At 36.5% G+C, this 19,719-nt stretch overlaps 1 protein-coding gene across 1 annotated transcript in view; it reads right to left on the reverse strand.

Moving 5' to 3' along the window:
• Positions 1–19,719, reverse strand: part of LOC145685156 (uncharacterized) — a 72,759-nt gene that overhangs the window by 3,691 nt on the left and 49,349 nt on the right. The gene's annotated exons all lie outside the window — the stretch shown is intronic.

A 19,719-nucleotide genomic window follows, 5' to 3' on the forward strand; every position in this document is an offset into this window, starting at 1 on the left:
TTCATTTTCCGCTCGACCCAATAAATTCTTTCCATTCTTCTCCACACTCACATTTCGAAGGCATCCAGTCGATTTTCCTCACCTTTACGTAATGTCTACGTTTCTACCCCATACAGTACAACACTCCACACGAAGCATTTTATGAGTCTTTTTCTCAACTCTTTCTTCAAGGTCCCGCAAAACACTAAAGGAGAGTAATGGGCCGAAATATTGTTAAAAAATAGTCAGTGAAGAGAAAAAACCTGTTATAGATTTAAATAATTTAAGATATTCACTTAATTTTAGAAATCGAATCGAGAAAATGCACAGTACACTCGTAAACATTGAACAAATAGATTGCCTGCTGCATATATACATTGTCCACTGCATCTACCCATTTACTCCACTATTCAAACGTCAGAACTCAATTTTGTTGAAAATGATCTTCTTCGATCATGTTTCTAAAGAGTTCGGACTCCAATACCCTCCTCAAAACTCACTACATGCCGTTCACAGTAAAGTGAATCTGATATATCGAACCACTGATCTAGGATACTGAATCTCCCGCTACTGTTGATGCTACCCACAACAAGAAGTACGAATCATGGAAAAATTGGTAGAAGCTATCTGAAAATTTAATATGAAAATATACAAAAGGAAATTTCTCTATATATTTATAACTCTAAAATGGCCGGAGAGGTTTTGAAACCAAGTTTCTTAAATGTAAACAGTAAATTTCTTTAATACAAAAATTATGAACACTTGCCAATTAAAAATATTCCTTCTCCTTAAAACTACATCATCTTCAGTTAAATAACTTACCAAACCCACATTTAAGTACCATTATTTCATTTGCACAACACTCAACTTATGTATATATCAATTCTACCGTACTTATACATAAGGAGTGCAATTTAAGTTAAGGGAACTTTGAATTCTTGTTTTATTTTTTTATTTCTTGAGACAAAGGAAGTAGCTTACTTTTGAAGCTGTAGACATCCTTGAGGCCAATTTCTCGAAGCTTGAACAGGAACTTCCTGCAAAGCGCTTGTCCACTACCTTTTGTCATTGGGTTAAACCATACCAAGTAGTCCAGAGCAGTTGCTATACTATCTCCGAAAATTACAAAGTTTGTTATGTTTCTACCAAGATATCTATCTTATATAATGCACCGTTGTAAAAACATTAACTTCCGTAACTGGGATTGGATTAAGTGACCCTTTGCTGATACATTGAGTGCCTTAATACCGCGGTCCAGTTAGTTGATGGGTGCTGTGCGTGAAAGACGGAGCGAACCCCCCTCTACCATATATACGTGGGAATGATCATGGAGCTACAGAGACGGAACGAACACCACTCGCAAGTTTCTGAACAACTGAACACAAACGAAAGTAGGTCTAATTGCTAAACCATGCATAGTTTTTGAGATCTAGCATGGAAAATGACCATACATTAAAATTTTTCCGGGCTACGATCATCGTCACGCACGTGCTTTCTTCGCGTTTTTACCATGTCCTCACTTTTCTCTCCATGTAGTATCAGTACTCATTTTTCTGCAATTGTTTATTTATATAAAGAATTACTTTGTGATCTGGGCAGCAATTTTTAGCACTTTGCCCTGCTGAGATATTTTGCCCCTAAAATACCATCAAAACCCCAATTTCAACTTTCGGACCCCATAAATCTACTATGCCAGTAGTATCATAGTTATAAATAATTCTGGAGGACCTTTACATGGAATAGTATTCAGGACAAAACTTATGAACCCGTGAGTTTATGCCATTTCAACATAAACCTCTTTAAAAGTGTAATATTCTATACTTTTTCTGGTTACTTCATTTATTGGTTTGCAACCCTACATATTTATTTCGAAGCATTTTTATTCTACATGTACCTCAGTCTCTTCTCTAAAGATTGGTAATTGTTTGGTTTCGTAATACGATTCGTACGTCCTGAGCAACTGTAGTTTTCGTACCCTCTTGCAAATACACAAAATGGCACTCCACCGGTAACAAAGGTGGGAGCCATTCAAAAATATGTGTACATAAGAAAAGGTGAATAGTGTTATTGACCTTCTCATATATAAGGATCATTACATTCATTTCTTTTATAATTTTTGAAGAAGGTCGAGCAAATACTTTCACCATTTTTGGATAAGTTTAGATGGACTAGTCTGAAGAACTTTCGGTGTGTTCTTGCCAAAAAAACGACGCCGGCATCAGTAAGCTTGTCACACACTATTTCACACAATGCGAGAATGACATATCGGGCCAAAACACAATGTCTTGTCCTGTGAATTCCTTTTACTGTCCACGGAATCAAAACCTTTTCAATGCACTCTAAATAGCGGTCACCGTTGATTATCCCACTTCGAAGAACAGAAGGCAAACCTTTGCCGTTTAGCGAGATAGCTTGGCAGATCAGAAACTTGTTCGCATACCTGTCTTTAGGTTTTACAAATTTGTTAGGATTAATTGATATTTATCAATGTACGATACATACTTCGAATCAGGTGCGAACGCTAAGTTTTGGTAACAGTAAGTCTCATCATTCATGATCACAATCTTGTTCGCGAAATTCTTGTCCGAATGTTTGCGGCAGTTGGTCTTAACGCCCTTCTTCTGGTCGTCTGTATAAAATGGTGGACCTTTAACGTTTCAACCTTGAATCCGTTTTCTTTCTTGATCTTCGTTACACTGAATTAAGAAACGTGATATTGTCGTCCTAACATATGGTTTGCCAAGTTAGGGTTCTTCAAGAGGTATCATCTAATAACACTTTCACTTTCTATGTAAATTTTGAAATTGGGTGCCAAGATCTCTTCTTTCTTGATGACTCGCCAGTATCCACGTAGTGTTTGAACATTCTATGCACTCTACTATAATGATATGCATACTTAAAATGGTTTTAAACAGCCGTAAAGTTACGCGAGCACTGGTTCTCATAGATTTGGATAAGCAGCTTTCGAACAGTCTTGTCCTGGTCGGCTATCATTATCTTTCCGTTCATGCTTACGCGCCCAAACTTCGCGTACACTCGAAAAATACTATTCAAGCAAGGGGTGAAACGTTTATTGAGATCGAACGAGTTGTTTTCGTTTTGCGCGTGCGTTGTCCCAGTAACCTTAACTTAAATCGCACTCCTTACACTTACTACTGAAATAACAGTACGAAAACCATTATAGTAACTTTTTCGTGTTTCTTCAAGATCAATGTCAACGATAACTTAGCTTTACTTTACTGGCTTATCATACTTACTTCAACGCTACTACATATGACATAAACATATAAAAATTGTAAATTTAACATACAGGCAGACATTTACATATATTAGCCTAGCCTAACCGTACCCATTTATCTAAAGCTAGTTAATAGAAAGAAAAATACATAGGCTCACAAACTATTTAATACACTTAGTAAATCGGCATTGCAAATGTCTCTGTAAAAGGAAATCAGGCAGTTTTAAGTTTACGTTGGAAAATAAAGAAACTTAAAATAAGAGTTACTGGGTACAATGGAATGGATAAAATTATTTATAACGTGAACTCAGAAAACTTGTGAGTCGTACCAATAATAGCCACTATACCCTTTAGTTGAAAAAAGTTTTCGTGTCCTTAACTATCTAACGAAATTACTAAAATCAAACATAGTATAGGTTGATCTAAGCGATCCTATATATTACAAAATATAATATATCTATTGAACTTGTGTATTTCCTGATGTTACCCTACTTCTAAATGTTAATATTCTACTACATGTTGTAAAAGGATATGACCAGCTTACGAAGTGCAAAACACGTTAGACACACATACCAAATATATGCTTGACTCCAGATCATTACTAAATCAAACAAAATTGTATATCTTGATAATTTAGAAATTATATACTGCGATATAAACATTATTGAACATTAGTTAACACAGTTCGAAAAATGGTCTATGTCTTCGAACATTTAGTAGTAAATAACCAGCATTGGAAGTTTCCTACTACCGTGGAAAGGCAAAATTTCTACTACAATATTTCTAATATTGACTAGTCCACAGGTCTATTCAATGTTTGGAACCAAAGCTTTCTATTCGGTTTACTCTCTGTACTGCATTTCGTCTGGATGAATGCTACGAATCCGCCCTACTCTCGACAGAAATCTTGTTACAAATTGATTTTTGCACCATTGCACCCACTGCAACGTTATTGTAACACTTGAATATAATTTAAATTTTTCTCTTTTAAAGTTACAGACGATTATTGAGCAATATTAACGAAAACTGTTATTTAGTAGTATGATTAAAGGCTGTGAAACGAACTTCCTTCCAATACTTCATTACTTAATCTTCTTCAATTATAATATTCAGATGCATTGCTTATTCGCTGTCCCACATTAAACATTGTTATACTATAATGCAATATAGTAACAATAATCATACTTTTTCACAGTAAGAAATTATATAAAATTTTCCAAAATTCTACAATCAAGTCTACTTTACCAAATCCTCTGACATGTTGCTGGCGTGAGAATAATTTGTAACTTTAAAATAATTTGTAAAAGTGTCATGACTAGAATCTTAGTGTGAACCTAATTATATACGTACTTCGATTAGCAGTAACATTTGAATAAATTTGGAAACAAGAAAGAATTATCCTTCTCATTTCGAAACGAATTAATCTTCTATTCTGTTCTATTGTAGCTTCATTTCAAAATAAACAATACCCAGTGAGGTGAAAAATCGTAATACCTTATAACTAAAGAACTTACAGTAATCTGCTGTTTTGATTTACTATTTTACAACACATTATATTCATCTCGTAATATTCTGTTGAAATACTTACATACCAAATTTTAAATATAGCTATTTCTTTTTCTGAAGATATTTACAGGGATTTTTCAGAGTTTAAATCTTCTTTCTTCAAAATGTAGCTAACCGTATCATCTAAAATATATTTCATTATATCTGTTTTATATTTTTCCTTTTCTATTTTACAGTTAAACATATCAAATTATTTCCTTCCCCTCAAATTTCGAATTAATATAAGGATAAATGTTATTAATTTTCGGTATTATTGAATGTAACTCTTAAAACTATTAGTAAATTGATAATAAATTAAAAGGAAAACAAAAACACTACAACTACTTCTCTTCTCTGTAGTAAGCAAATGTGTGACAGCAAACAATACAGGTAATTTAGCTCTGCCAATTTTGTTTTACTTTTAAAGATAAGGCGATTTGATCTATTGATCACGTGTAGTATTTATTTGTTTATTTATTGTTTGATTGAGACAGAGATAGATCGTCTGTCAAACGTAATTCTGTAACTTATATAGATTTGTGTTTGCTTTTTTCTCTATTTGGAGTCTTACAGATTCTGACAACACTATTACTATGTCGTCAGAATACTCAAATACCCCTACTCTTTCTTCAAGCTGAATCAGATATTTAGAGCTGGGCTCTATTACACTATTCCCTATTGTGGGCCAAGAATGAAACCTTGTTACTATCTCTATCTACTATAAAGGGCAGCGGTAACTTAGTGTTAGCAGAGATGTTCATTTTTCCTAACCTTCCTTCAACCTTACCCTCAATTGACGCCCCTCGCCCTCCATCACACTCATCTCCATTGACGTCCTCACACTCTCCTCCATTGTCACCCTCCCCTCACCCTCTCACACTTACCCTCCATTGACGCCCCCACACTCACCATCCATTGACGCCCTTCCCTCATCCTCCCTCACACTCACCTTCCATTGACGAACTTCCTTCACCCTCCCTCACACTCACCCTCCATTGACGTACTCACAGTCACCCTCCCTCACATTCACCCTCCATGCACGCCCTCAACTTCACCCTCCCTCACAATCACTCTCCATTGACGCCCTGAACTTCACCCTCCCTCACACCCTCCATTAACGCCCTCATCATCACCCTCCATTGACGCCCTCAGCCTCCCTCACACTCACCCTCCATTAACGCAAAGGAAAAGAATGCTAGGTGTAAATAGAGGAACCAGGCTATATGTCCCGCCTGCACACTTGAATATAAAGAGTACTTGAAGTCGTCAAGCTAGGACGACTGGGGCATAGATAGGTCTTTTCGGTCCCCGCTCACCTCTGTGAACACCGAAGAACCACTACTTGTGGTATGAAGCACACAATTTTCCTTTGAAATTTAGAATATATAAATCAAATGAAACCTCCGGAGAAAGGGGGAAGGGGATGACCCCAACAAATTTAGTACAACAAATAAAAATGAAACCATAGCATATTCTTAAACAGAAAAAGGACATTCTAAACAAAAAGAACTCAGACTAAGGAGAAGGAGAAACAGAGAAAGAGAACTACGGGGGCACTGTAACAAAAACTCACTCGCAAACACATGTATCACGTCATCGGCCAGCCAGGCCACACCTACAGAAACAGAGGGAAAGACTGCAGCCTACCAGTTTGGAAACAGACGGCAACGAGAAAACCACGCAAGAAGTCCCGGCTGACGAGACGAGTTGTGGAAATAGTTGGAAACCTACTATCCTGGGGCAATGAACACCAAGCAGTCATTAATACCAGAAATTGAAAATCAAAACTGTACTTGTCAGTACAAAAGCACAATCTAACCATGAAAACTCCTATACCTCGTAAAGACCAGTGTGAAAACGTACTTTTAAAAAAACGAACCCTCCAAGACTGTGAAACTCCGGAAAACCCAAAACAAGGAATACCCTTTAACACAATGGAGAAGCCAAAGACCGGACGAAGTCAACCAAGGCCAACCAAAAAAGAATAGAAGAGTAAAGGAGCAATACTCTAAAACCAGCAAACAACCCGGAACCCCTTATGCCAACTATAGGCTGAGCGGGGAAATGAAAGAGAACGTTAAAAACACTACACAATCTAGTCTACTACGAGGCCTTGCGCAACACTACTAAGCCAAACAAAAAATGGGGGCCCAACTTGGAAAACAACGAATCCGGTTTCAAAAATCAGATGTGAACTTGAATATGCCAAAGTACCAACCAATTTCGAAACCAAACACACAAAATATACTTTGAAAAAACTGAAATTGAAATAAACAGACGAGTCATTTAACACCACAGACAACTAGAACCAACGTCTTAGAAAAAGGGAGGAACTTGCCTTGGAGAAGCGAAGTCTCGCTTTAGCCCACATGATACAAAAAGAGGCAATCCAGAGAAAAACAAGTAACTCTGGAGTCCCCAAAAGAAGTATACCAACCACAACAACAAAAAGAACGAACCACAACCGAAAAGATCCGAACAACAGAAAGACGGAAACAAAAACACCTCACAAATAAAACCTACAAGGGAATCGATAGAAGGCCTTCCAAGTTTCTGAAGAACTTTCCAAAAATAAAACAAAAAGCTAACACAAAAGAAACAAGTGTCTCTGTCAGGACTACCAAAATTTGAAAACAGAGTTAAATTTTTACGTACCCTACCCAAGCAATACTGAAAACCCACCAGCAAACAAACCCTACGATATAAAGAAAAAAGAAAAAGAAGAGAAAGGAAAAACACGCAGAACCAGAAAACAAAAAAAAAATGAAAGAATCATTAATACGCAATCTCTCAAACAAAACTCAAACCCGCAACCAACTGAAAGTACTGGAAAAAATTTTCCACTTCTTAACACACGAAAGAATTCAGACTGTTCTTTCAAATAACAAATAACAAAAAAAGACAGAACAAAGACTGCTCAAAGAATTGCAGCTACAGAAAAATAAATCCCACAGACAAATATATACCAGAGACACCAAAATTCTACAACCAAGGATTAAAAGCAAAAAAGAATACCACTCACACCAAACTATCATACCTCGAGACATGCTGGTCTAAAAAAGAATGCGAGGGAGAAATTCTGTAACCACCAGCCTCATCACTAGACAGGAGAGGGCTTGAATGTCTTATGTATATTATTACATTAGACTTGGTGACAAAACATTTCTCCTGCGCAAACATACAACCACAGGGGGGGGCTGGTTGTCGATTGCCCATGCGAACGACTACGTTCACATGGAGTTAACTCAGACAGAAATGAGCCCTAAGAAACCTTTATACGAAAACAGAACTGAAACTGACCATGGAAACAAACCAAACCCGATCAAACTACCGAAATGTAGCAAGAAAAGAGACAATGCTGTCTCCTAGAGACAAAATTACATCAGAAGCCAACAAACAAACGAGAAACTCTGGGAGAGGACTGAAAAAAAAGAAAAAACGGAAAATATAAAAAGGAAAAACAATAAGGAGAAGAAGTAAAATCACGAGAAGTAAATGGAAAACGGAAAAATACCAAACGGAGGGATAAACAGAAACCTATCCAACCAAGGAAACTGGAAACACATAATGAAAAAAAAATTGAAGTTAGAACCCATGAGAAAAAAAGCTAGGTTTAACTAGAGGGACCGGGCTCTATGTCCCACCTGCACACTTGAATATAAACAGTACTTTCGTTAAACTTTAAAATTTTCGGTAGCCAAAAACTTGCAGTAGCTATTTTTATATATTTCGTAATTATTATTTCTACAAAGTGAAAATATATAAATATAGGAAAGTAATAAAGCTAGGAGAAACATCTTGTCTTGGCGCATGAAAAGCGTATGAAACTGATGGAATATTGATATGACGATTTTCTGTGAACGACGATTAATACTAAGAAAAAAAACTACATTACATTTTCTAACATATTTTCCAGAAATGAAGAATTGCAAGATAATTAATTTTATGAACCCTTACCCTCACCCTCAATTGACGCCCTCACCTTCACCTCCCTCACACTCACCCTCAACTGACACCCTCACCCTCCCTCACACTTACCCTCCATTGACGACCTCACACTCACCCTCCATTGACGTCCTCACACTCACCTTCCCTCGCACTCACTCTCCATTGATGCCCTCACACTCACCTTCCCTCACACTCACCCTCAATTACTTTATCGCCCTCACCCAACAACGCCCTCAACTACTAAAATAAGGGTGAGGTGAGGGTGACGGCAGCCCTAATGAGGGCAACATGAGGGAAGATGACCATCTCTGTGTGGTAGAGCGTTCATATTTGGTGCTAGGGGTCCCGGGTTTGATCCCAGTCCCCGCCAAGTAAACTTTATGGTGGACAAACCCATGTGCGTGGGTTTCCTCGGGGTTCTCCCGTTTCCTCCCACTTTCTTCATTCCATCCTTTCACTCATTACTCATCATCACCGTCACCTTTAGCCTAAGCAGCATAGCCTTGGGACGTAAAACTCACGGATTTCTATCTACTGTAGGAAATTTTCTTTTCTTTGGTACTTTAAACGGTGGGTTCCTATGTGTACAATAATCTGTTATTAAAACATATAAGGACTGAGGCACTACAATTTATCTTTATAGTTATGTAGGCAATGAAGTTTCAAAGGTCCCCCCTTTATTATTAAAAATTTGAAAGACTTTCTACGCTTTGTCTTTTACTATTAAAATCCTTAAACCTCGTACCTCCAAAATAAAGACTTTAATAAACATATATGGAATTATTTGAACAATTTTGACTCTAATTTTGCTTGAACACTTATGGAATCAAACTTATCCATAAGTAACTTTGAAAGATTACTTTACGCAGCAGTGTATATTCACATAGTCACAGAAATAATTTGCTTTGGAATTGGGGGATTGAAAACTAACAAAAATGTATCGCAATGGAGAGGAGCGTTTAAGTTTTAAATAGGTCAAAATGTATTGTAAGAAGGGTAGATTAACTTCGAGAGAAAAGTCAAAATATTTGAAAGGAGTTTAAAGTTTGTATGGAAGCAGATCATAAGGTAACGAAGATAACAATCAAACTATAACTATTAATAATTCAACGTCAGATTATGAATCAATAAGAATGCAAACATTTGGCATTGCTAAGGGATGTAGTTTGAGTTATAAACAAAGGTGACTACTAACATTAATATAAATACAACATGGAAGATGTGCAATTAATTTGAGAACGTATATATTGACAACCTAGCCACTCTGTGCCTAATTGGGGATGCAAAGATGAGTGCTACTAGGCGCCTTCCACTCACCATCTAGAATGAGTGGGACAAACTATAAGATTAACTTGCGAGAGGTTTCTCATTTGGGGATTTGTTAAATAAAGATACTTCACTTCATTTAAAATAAAACACTGTATTTCGTTAAGCTTATGAGTGAACTGTAAGATCTCAGAATATTAGTTATGACGGATATTCAGATTCATTTGCCAGACAGGTACAGAACGATCAAGTATTGAGCTTTTGAATACTGACTCGGTGCCACACATACCTGGATAAAACTGGTGTATTCCCACGTCGTTCTGGCGTCGAACTCTGCTCCTTTTAAGCTGAAACTCCTTGTTGATGGAAAACGAAAATGAGCATTGAGGTATGGTTCCTCTCAATGCAGGTCTCTGCCGAAGTTCTGCGTCGTTATGATGTCTTGGAATACAAAGTATTGTCTCTTCCTATCATCTGGCTGATTCTCCAATAGAACGTGGTTCTCCAAACTCGAACCCAAGAATGATCACGGTAACTTAATCATGGACTTCCAAGAATTGTTAAATCTCAACTCTCTTCGAACTCTCATAGATCTCTCAGAGAACTCTCAGAACTGTCATCGAACTGTCATCGAACTGTCATCGAACTCCCATCGAACTGTCCCAAAACCTTATCGTCCTCCGGTTTTGTTTGGCGTTGTTCAACTACCATTGTCTGCTTTTTCGTCTGCTGCGGCACGTGTAACACCGTTTTCACATGGAGAGACAAATTCCTTCCATGTGTCAAAACTCAAAATTGCAATCCTCGACACGTTCTGATTTCCCGATTCTAAGCAATTCTCCATACATCCGTAATCTCATGAAATTCGTGAAATCCTACAGATTCACTTTATACAATTTCTAGAATCTGGCTAATGTGAGGAAAGACACATTGTCAACATTTCCTTCCTACATTGCCAGACTCTCAACGATGACATTCTTATACACATGTGTTTACAATAAACTGCTGACACGAACATTAGCGAGATTGTGCAGCTTGCATTTACTCACATATACAACATTTAATTCCCATAACCTTAATTAATGATTTCGTGATATAAACATAAAAATAAAATAAAAATATACAAATTATTTTCCTCGAAAATCGAGTCCTGCCACATGGCCTCCCCTTAAAACTTTGGTTGCTCCGCAAACCAAATTCGACATCGTAAGAGGGCGATTTTCTATAAACACCCTGTACATGATACATACTGAAACCATATTGAAAGATAAATATAAACTTGAAATGAAATAAAATATGTATAATTATTACAAGTGTTTTATAAAATAGCGAATAATGAATTTTATATTGTATGTAAAAGGTGAATTAAAAGGTTAAAAGAAGCAAATAAGCATAGATAAAGCTAGAAATAATTCACAAATAGTGTTAAAGAATGTTTAGTGTATGTAGTAATAACGTATTTATTCATTATTTTAAAAAGTCCGAAAGTTTTGTAAGTTTTAGAAAAGAAAAGAAAAGAAAATAATGTATTTTATTAGAATTAGTAATTCTAATAAAATACATTCGACACGCGATCTAGAGAGGTGCAGGATCATTAGAGAGAAGCGGATCCCACCGTTGGAGGACCACCGACTCCACAAGTCAAAGAGTACCATTCTGTTGGTTTATCACCGCAGATTCAACCAGTTCCAGCAGTCTAGTAGAATGAAGATGTAGAAGGACATTATCGTAAAGAAGCATTATCGACGCCCCTTGCAGTTCAACAGAATTAAGATCCAGATGTTGACTGTCTCCGGCTAATCCAGACTTCTCCAGAGAAAGATATTCATCACTCCAGATGACCAGGACGACGCCAGCCCTGTTGGATCTCTCAGGCTAGTGCTCATCCTTTATCTTTTAGTCATAACCTTTTCTCTTTCTCTCACCCTTTTCCCCAACTAGTCATTTTCTAAATTAAAAACATTTGAATTTTATTTAAATTCAACCACAATTTTACAGTTAAGTACCGTGTTGTGCATCAGTTCCATCCCATTTGATTGCATTTATTTGTTTCATATTCTGAGCTATAACTGATGACACAGCAGCGGCACATGGTATTGTCTCTTCCTATCATCTGGCTGATTCTCCAATAGAACGTGGTTCTCCAAACTCGAACCCAAGAATGATCACGGTAACTTAATCATGGACTTCCAAGAATTGTTCAATCTCAACTCTCTTCGAACTCTCATAGATCTCTCAGAGAACTCTCAGAACTGTCATCGAACTGTCATCGAACTGTCATCGAACTCCCATCGAACTGTCCCAAAACCTTATCGTCCTCCGGTTTTGTTTGGCGTTGTTCAACTACCATCGTCTGCTTTTTCGTCTGCTGCGGCACGTGTAACACCGTTTTCACATGGAGAGACAAATTCCTTCCATGTGTCAAAACTCAAAATTGCAATCCTCGACACGTTCTGATTTCCCGATTCTAAGCAATTCTCCATACATCCGTAATCTCATGAAATTCGTGAAATCCTACAGATTCACTTTATACAATTTCTAGAATCTGGCTAATGTGAGGAAAGACACATTGTCAACATTTCCTTCCTACATTGCCAGACTCTCAACGATGACATTCTTATACACATGTGTTTACAATAAACTGCTGACACAAACATTAGCGAGATTGTGCAGCTTGCATTTACTCACATATACAACATTTAATTCCCATAACCTTAATTAATGATTTCGTGACATAAACATAAAAATAAAATAAAAATATACAAATTATTTTCCTCGAAAATCGAGTCCTGCCACAATATGCAGAGTAGCTAGAAGCAGCTCGTAGTTCTACGAACAACAATAATGCACATACAGTTAAACATTGATAAATCACTATACAGAAAGTAATAACAAAACGATGCAAAACATATTTCGAGAGAGACATCAGAAGCGAATGTAATCTCAGATAGAATTTGCGTAAAAGTTGATATTGAAGATCAATATTAGGTCTATAACTCGATGTCATGATGACTGTATACAACAAAACTTAAAGTGATGATGAGTTTGAGTTCGTCAACACCTCAGCAGCGAGGGATGAGACGTGGACCAACAACATAATGAAGAATCCTAAGCATATAAGGTCCCATTGGAATCGAACCTGAATCTTCCACATCAAAGGCAGGAAAGCTAAAAAATGGACAATGAAGTAAAGAATACATTGCAATAAGTATAGTAAGTGTTTCCTTCAGACAAAGGCAGTTAAAGAATAGTTCAAGTACAGCAGAGATGGAAATTGTTTTATGGAATCCGTGTTCAAGATGAGATATTCCATTTGAAGCAAGTAAATTCACCAGAAGATTCTTTAAAACATTCTTACATGTAGGGGATGTGAATTGTTGAGGAATGAGAGAAAACTATTATAGTATTCATATTTAAGAAATGTAACAACAGGGACCAAAATAATTATCAAAATTATGAACAGAAAAAAATATTTCCAATATTTTTCAGCATACTTAATCACGGTAGTACATGCAGTCTTTTGATATCATCAATGAACATCTAATAAATGATCAATTCGGAATAAATACTCTTCCAAATCTAATGTCAGAGAGTTTCTGAGGAAGTACGGCGTACAATTCACAACACACTGAAATTTTAGAACTTTGGGGCTGTAATAGGGTTACTTTCAATAATTTGACGGTTTTGCAATTTTCACGAATATTTTAAGTCTACTACAAAGATATTTACGTGGACTAAGGGAAACTTAAACAGAATGAAAATTGACACTGGTCGGCATCAAAAAAATCCCACGAGGGTGAAAGGGCGTATGGGATAGATTTCGAGACGCTGATTACGAATATCTCATCGAGAAAGTTCCAGCACGTAAGGTTTCTTTGGCCGCGTGCTGTTTTCATAATTGACAGAAAAATCGTATTTTTCGTATTTAATATGTGTTTCTGTGTTTGGAGTGCATAATTCTGAATTTTTATCTTAATCGAAGAACTTTTACTAGGCTATATCCCAGGAACATTCTTTTCTCTAGCTCACGACCTTCCCGGAAACGTATCTCCTACCCTACGGTTGCAAAGCTTTATTGTCGTAACACTTACATACACTAAAGCCTAGGCATTATTATAAGAAAAGTTTCGTAATCAACTTGCTATCATTCGTCGGCTCCCTTTTGTCTAGACAACAGACAGATTGTTGAAAAAAGCCGCGAAGACATACACCACGTTGTCGCGTGAAAGAAATATTTCAGTTTTGAGTTGATGTTCGTATTAGAAGGTGGTATTACGCTGTGTCTGTGTATACCGTAGGTGAAAAATATTTCTGCATGAACTATTGACGTTTGTGTCAAACGAACATGCCGAGAACTTGCAACAATTCGACAGATCCATTCTGCTACATATGTGGGGAAGTGATTTTCAAGGGAGAAAGTAGGCCATTGTCATCGTTCCTTAAGTCAGCCTACCATCTGTACTTCGGGTGTAAAATCGGCTACCAGGATCGCGTTTGGGCTCCGAAACAAAGTTGTAACTCGTGTGTGCGTACTCTCACAGGATGGTTGAAAGGTACACATAAATTGATGCCGTTCGCCATACCTATGGTTTGGCACGAGCCCCGTGATCATGTTTCAGATGGTTAATTCTGCCTGACTAATATAAAAGGTTTCTCAAAAAACATGAAGCATAAAACACAGTATCCTAACTTGGATTCCGCGAGAAGACCTGTAAAGCATGATGTTTGTCTGCCTGTACCCGTACCATCAGACTCATACATACTGTGCAGTGTTTCGTCCGATGAAGAACTTGCTGCTTGTGAGGATGTTGTACAATCATCGAGTACACAGTCAGATTCCAATTAGGCTACGTTCCAGTGCCTGACACTAATGAACCACATGTGATAAGTCAGGAAGAGCTGAATGATCTGATCAGAGACTTAAACCTTCCCAAGTCTAAGGTCCTGTTGCTTGCATCACGACTTAAACAATGGAATCTACTAAACCAAGGTGTGAATTTATCGTTGTATAGGAAAAGAGAGGTGAGCCTAGATCCTAATTTTACAAAGGATGGTGATTTGCTGTATTGTAGTTACATTCCATCGCTTATGGGACAACTGAAGTTGAACTACAACACTGAAGATTGGAGGCTATTCGTAGACTCCTCTAGAACAAGTCTCAAGGCAGGTTACTACACAATGGGAATGAAAAGCCAGCCATCCCTATTGCTCATGCCGTACATATGAAAGAAACATACGGGAACATGAGAAACCTATTACAGAAAATAACGTACGAGGATGATTCTGAAATTAAGGGGAATTTTCAGTCCCTCTGATTTTTCAGACTCTAGATATGCAATATTAAAGAAACAAAGGTATTATAAATAAAAAATAATTAGCAATTTGTGTTCCCGGAGTTTAACATTTATTTTATTTTTCTGCTTTTAAAAAAGCAAAAAATATGTGAAATGTAACCTCCATGGAGTGTCCGCACCAGCATTTTTCAACATTAACAGAAGAGAAAAACATGTTTTCACTAGAAAATTCGTGAAAAATACGCATAAGTTACTACTGTAAGACTTAAATAATGAAACCACTTAGCAATAAATTAAACTTTAAGGTCGTTTACATGGCCTATTTAATGCGAAAATATTGTCCCTGGGTTGTGAGGTAACCTCCATGGAGTACTTTTAAAATTACCAGAAACTCTACTAGGAAGCAACACTGTCCAGTCTCTAGATCCGAAAGTGAAGCTCAGAGCAGCCATTTAGTGAGTGACATGTTGATAAGTGTGTGTGCAGTATTGTGTTCGTGAAAAATCTTCACATCTTTTGGAAAATAGATGCGTACTCTTTGATCTTGTAACCTCCATGTATTTGCTAGTTTTATTATTAAAATGTTGAAAATGTTGTTTCAATTGATTATTGTTAAAATAGCAGTTTTCTTACTAAGTCATTGAATATATAGTCTTTTATCTTTGAGTATCAGGCTGTCTGAAGTGCACTTTTGTTAACTCCATGGAAGTAACCTACATGGTTTCTATCTAGCAGGGAGGTTACACATGATCCATGGAAGTTATCATAATGAGCATTTCATGATATTATTATTAAAAATAGTTATATATTTGAGTTACTATGAGCTTCTTATTGACATGCTACCTATTAGAGCTACCCGGACTAAAAATTGCAAAAATTCCATCATATGTTTGCTAAACATGCTACTATAATATATATTACATGTTGTATTCAACAAGATAAGATTTTGTTGATGAATATTGAATTAAAATTTAATTAAATGTTATACATGAGTAAAATTTCAAAATAGAACATCTATACCATTTGCTGTTGCTTATCTCTTTGAACAAAAGCACTAAATGTTTGAAGTTAGGTGTTAGGATGTGCACTTTGTAGAGTCCAAGCTAATAAAAAGAGGTTTGTTGCTGGTTAAACCTGGATTATTAAAATTATTGATTTACTTTTTTATTTTATAGAGAGAATGGCACCAAGAAAAAAAGAATTGCAGTGAAAAAGTAACAATGGAATCAAATAAAAACGTTAATTGTGGAGAGAAAAAGCCAAGTAAGGTATCAGAAGCAGGAAAATGAAAAGAGAATCGGAAAGACGAAGAGAAAGAATAAAAGCAGATCCTGTATTATACGAAGAATTAAAAATAAAAGAGATACAAAGCCAGAACTACAAGCGGAATGATTTTTTTTAAATAGCAGACATGAGTAAACAAGAGAAAAGAGCCCAGAGAAAAAAATATGTGAAAAAGTTAGAAGGCATAAACAAAAGAAGAAACTAAGAAAAGAAGGAAGCAGTAAATAAAATGCTGGAAGGGGAATAAAATGCATAAACTCCTCCTGACAGTGATAATGGTGGTAACAATCGAAATGTCTTAAGGAATTATATTGTCGGGCCTAATTTTGACCGGGTAGAAACCAGCCGAAAGAAAAGTGGTAAGAAAATTGCAAAACGAAATAAAACTAACAAGGAGAAAGCAGACTTTAGTAAATGAGCTTCGGGGTCATTTTTCGCGAAGTGCTAGTGCATATTTAAAGTGTTAATATTACAAACTAGGAGAGCGTAACAGCCAAAAATAACGGAGAAAAAGCATCTTGAAGTCTCGCCGCATATACCGTACGACGCATGAAGTTATCAGGTGACGGCGTGTCAGATTGAGGAACATCCACGTGCAAAGCGTGCCGGGTTCGCTTTCCGCCTGAGTCAACTTTACTTTTTTTTACTTCAACCAATAAAGTAGCCATTTGTACCTACAAGTAAACTATTAATTCTCCATATGTTTATAATGAATAAAACAATACATATGTTCAAATCAGTTGTAAAATCCTTCAATATTCCATCTTAACTATCAACAAAGTGTAACCTATTCCATAAATATATTGATATCACGAGTTATATTATGGTTGCCCCAGTCATTGTGTAAAAATGTTCTTCAAGCTTCGTGTTTACATCTGTTGACAGTGTGCGAATTATAAATGAAATGAGGGGGCAATCTCCTTTGGTTATAGATACCAAAGGGGATGGAAGTGTCGCCAAGTGACATGGGGAAGAAACACATTGGTATTAAATATGCTCAGACTAAGCTGCTTTCGATGTAATCCTGACACTAAATGCAGTTATTTTCATGAGGGACAATACAACTCTGTGCCTACTGCACAGAGAAAAATCCGTTCTCCGGACAGCGGTAACAAATATACGGTATCCTCTTGCTTACAATAGAAATCCGTACGGAGCATACATTATCCGCATGCTGCATAGACACTGCCCTTAGATGTTACATCATGCCGTTGCAGGATGTCTGACAGTTTTCCGTATATCACATGCATATACTTCTGTTACCTTCGTCAGCTATATGTTATATACGTTCATTTGTATGTGAGATCCTGCCGCCGACATTGTTTCGTACGGAAAGTACGTATAGATGGAACACTTACACAGAAAATATTATAAAACATGCGTTTTCAGTTATACGTCTGCTGTACGTTAAGTCCAAAAACTACAGGAATTACGCATGTAACCTATCTTTTTAAGTACGCCACCTACAATTTTTTTCTCAGTGTGTTTCTACCATAAAGTGTATTATTTTATGTAACAGCATTTATGAACTGCTACAACTTGTTTTCAGATCTTCGTACTCTTACTCTAACCTAACGATGTTCGGAAGTTTCATTATAGTTACGTGTTAAAAGTTCCGTATTTTTACTTAACTACTGCTCCCAGTACCAAATAAATATCAACAAACGTTGTGTTATCAAGATGTGTAATCCACCAGTGACAACGAAAACGATGCCAAATTTTTTGGGATATCGACAGAACTTACACAACAAACTCTTTTGTTATGTTGAAATTATGTACTCCAGAAACACCATCAGACATTACGTGGCCTTAAAATGTCTACTAACATCTCCGAATAAAGTCGAGTTTTTTACAGAATAGAGGCAGAACTCATAATTGTGTTTCCCTCAAAAGCAAATAGAGCCATTGTGGATACTAAAGACATTGTTGCGGGATTGGAGCACTTTTCTTGGAAAATAGAACATTCCTGTTTACGTTTACTGCAATTTTAGCTGTGTGCACAAATCTATATTAAGCATTCAATTCAAAATATTACATTGTCTTACATTTTACCAGTGAATAAAACTTAAATATATCTTCACTGAGTATGTTTTGTAACCTCGGTGGATATTAATGTAACCACCGTGTTTGTCAAAATAATAAATTACCATTTAAAATATATATATATATATATATTCTTGACCTCATCCACTGTAATGATTGTATTTGTTTAGCCCTTAGGTGTTTAAAAAATAAATTATACATTATTTCCCCTATTTTTAATTTTAAGATTTTTCCAATGCCAAAATTCCCCTTAATTTCAAAATCACTCACGAAGAGTTGCAGTGGTCTGTATGCGCTGACCTTAATGTCATTGCCATCCTCACCGGTTTACAAGGAAGTTACACAAAGCACTGCTGCTTCTTGTGTCATTGGAATAGTACACCATCACAAAGACGGTGTACGCCAAAGATAAGTACACCATCACAAAATGGCCGCCAACGAAGCAACTGGTCCCAGGGGAGATGAGCGTGACTAATGAACGTATTGTGGATCCGGAGAAAAAATTCTTACCACCCCTTCGTATCAAATTAGGACTCATGAAGGTCTTCGTCAAGGCCCTCAACTGGAATTTTAAAGCATTTAATCATTTCAGAAAACTATTCCCAAGACTCAGCGAGGTCAAGGTGAAAGAAAATGTTTTTACAGGACCTCAGACCAGAGACGTTTTAAAGGATCCTACATTTTATTCTAAGCTTAATGAAGTGGAAAGTGAGGCTTGGGAGGCCTTTCGAGAAGCGTGCATTAACTTTCTAGGGAATCATAAGTCACAAAGACATTGTGGGCAAATATAAATGTGGTGTGTAAATGTTATCCGGTGACAAGTTTTAGTGTGGAGCATACCTTTTCATCATACAAGGATATACTATCGGATAAACGAAAACGTTTACACTAACAAATATTTAAAGAGCTATGTTGTAGTGCACTGCATTTTACTTAAGTTCAAAACTAGTTAAGGGTTTTTATAAGATTGTGTTTAACAACTTAAGATTGTGAATTCGATTCAAGATGTTGCAACATAACATGACATGGAAGCTATTGTTACTTCATCCTTATTTTCAACTGTAAAGTTCTTTGAAAAATATAGACATTTCAAGTAATTCTTCTGTGCATATATATTACCTT

Source organism: Thermobia domestica, chromosome 5, assembly GCF_964235325.1.
Source record: "Thermobia domestica chromosome 5, izTheDome1.hap1.1, whole genome shotgun sequence".
Lineage (NCBI taxonomy): Eukaryota > Metazoa > Arthropoda > Insecta > Zygentoma > Lepismatidae > Thermobia > Thermobia domestica.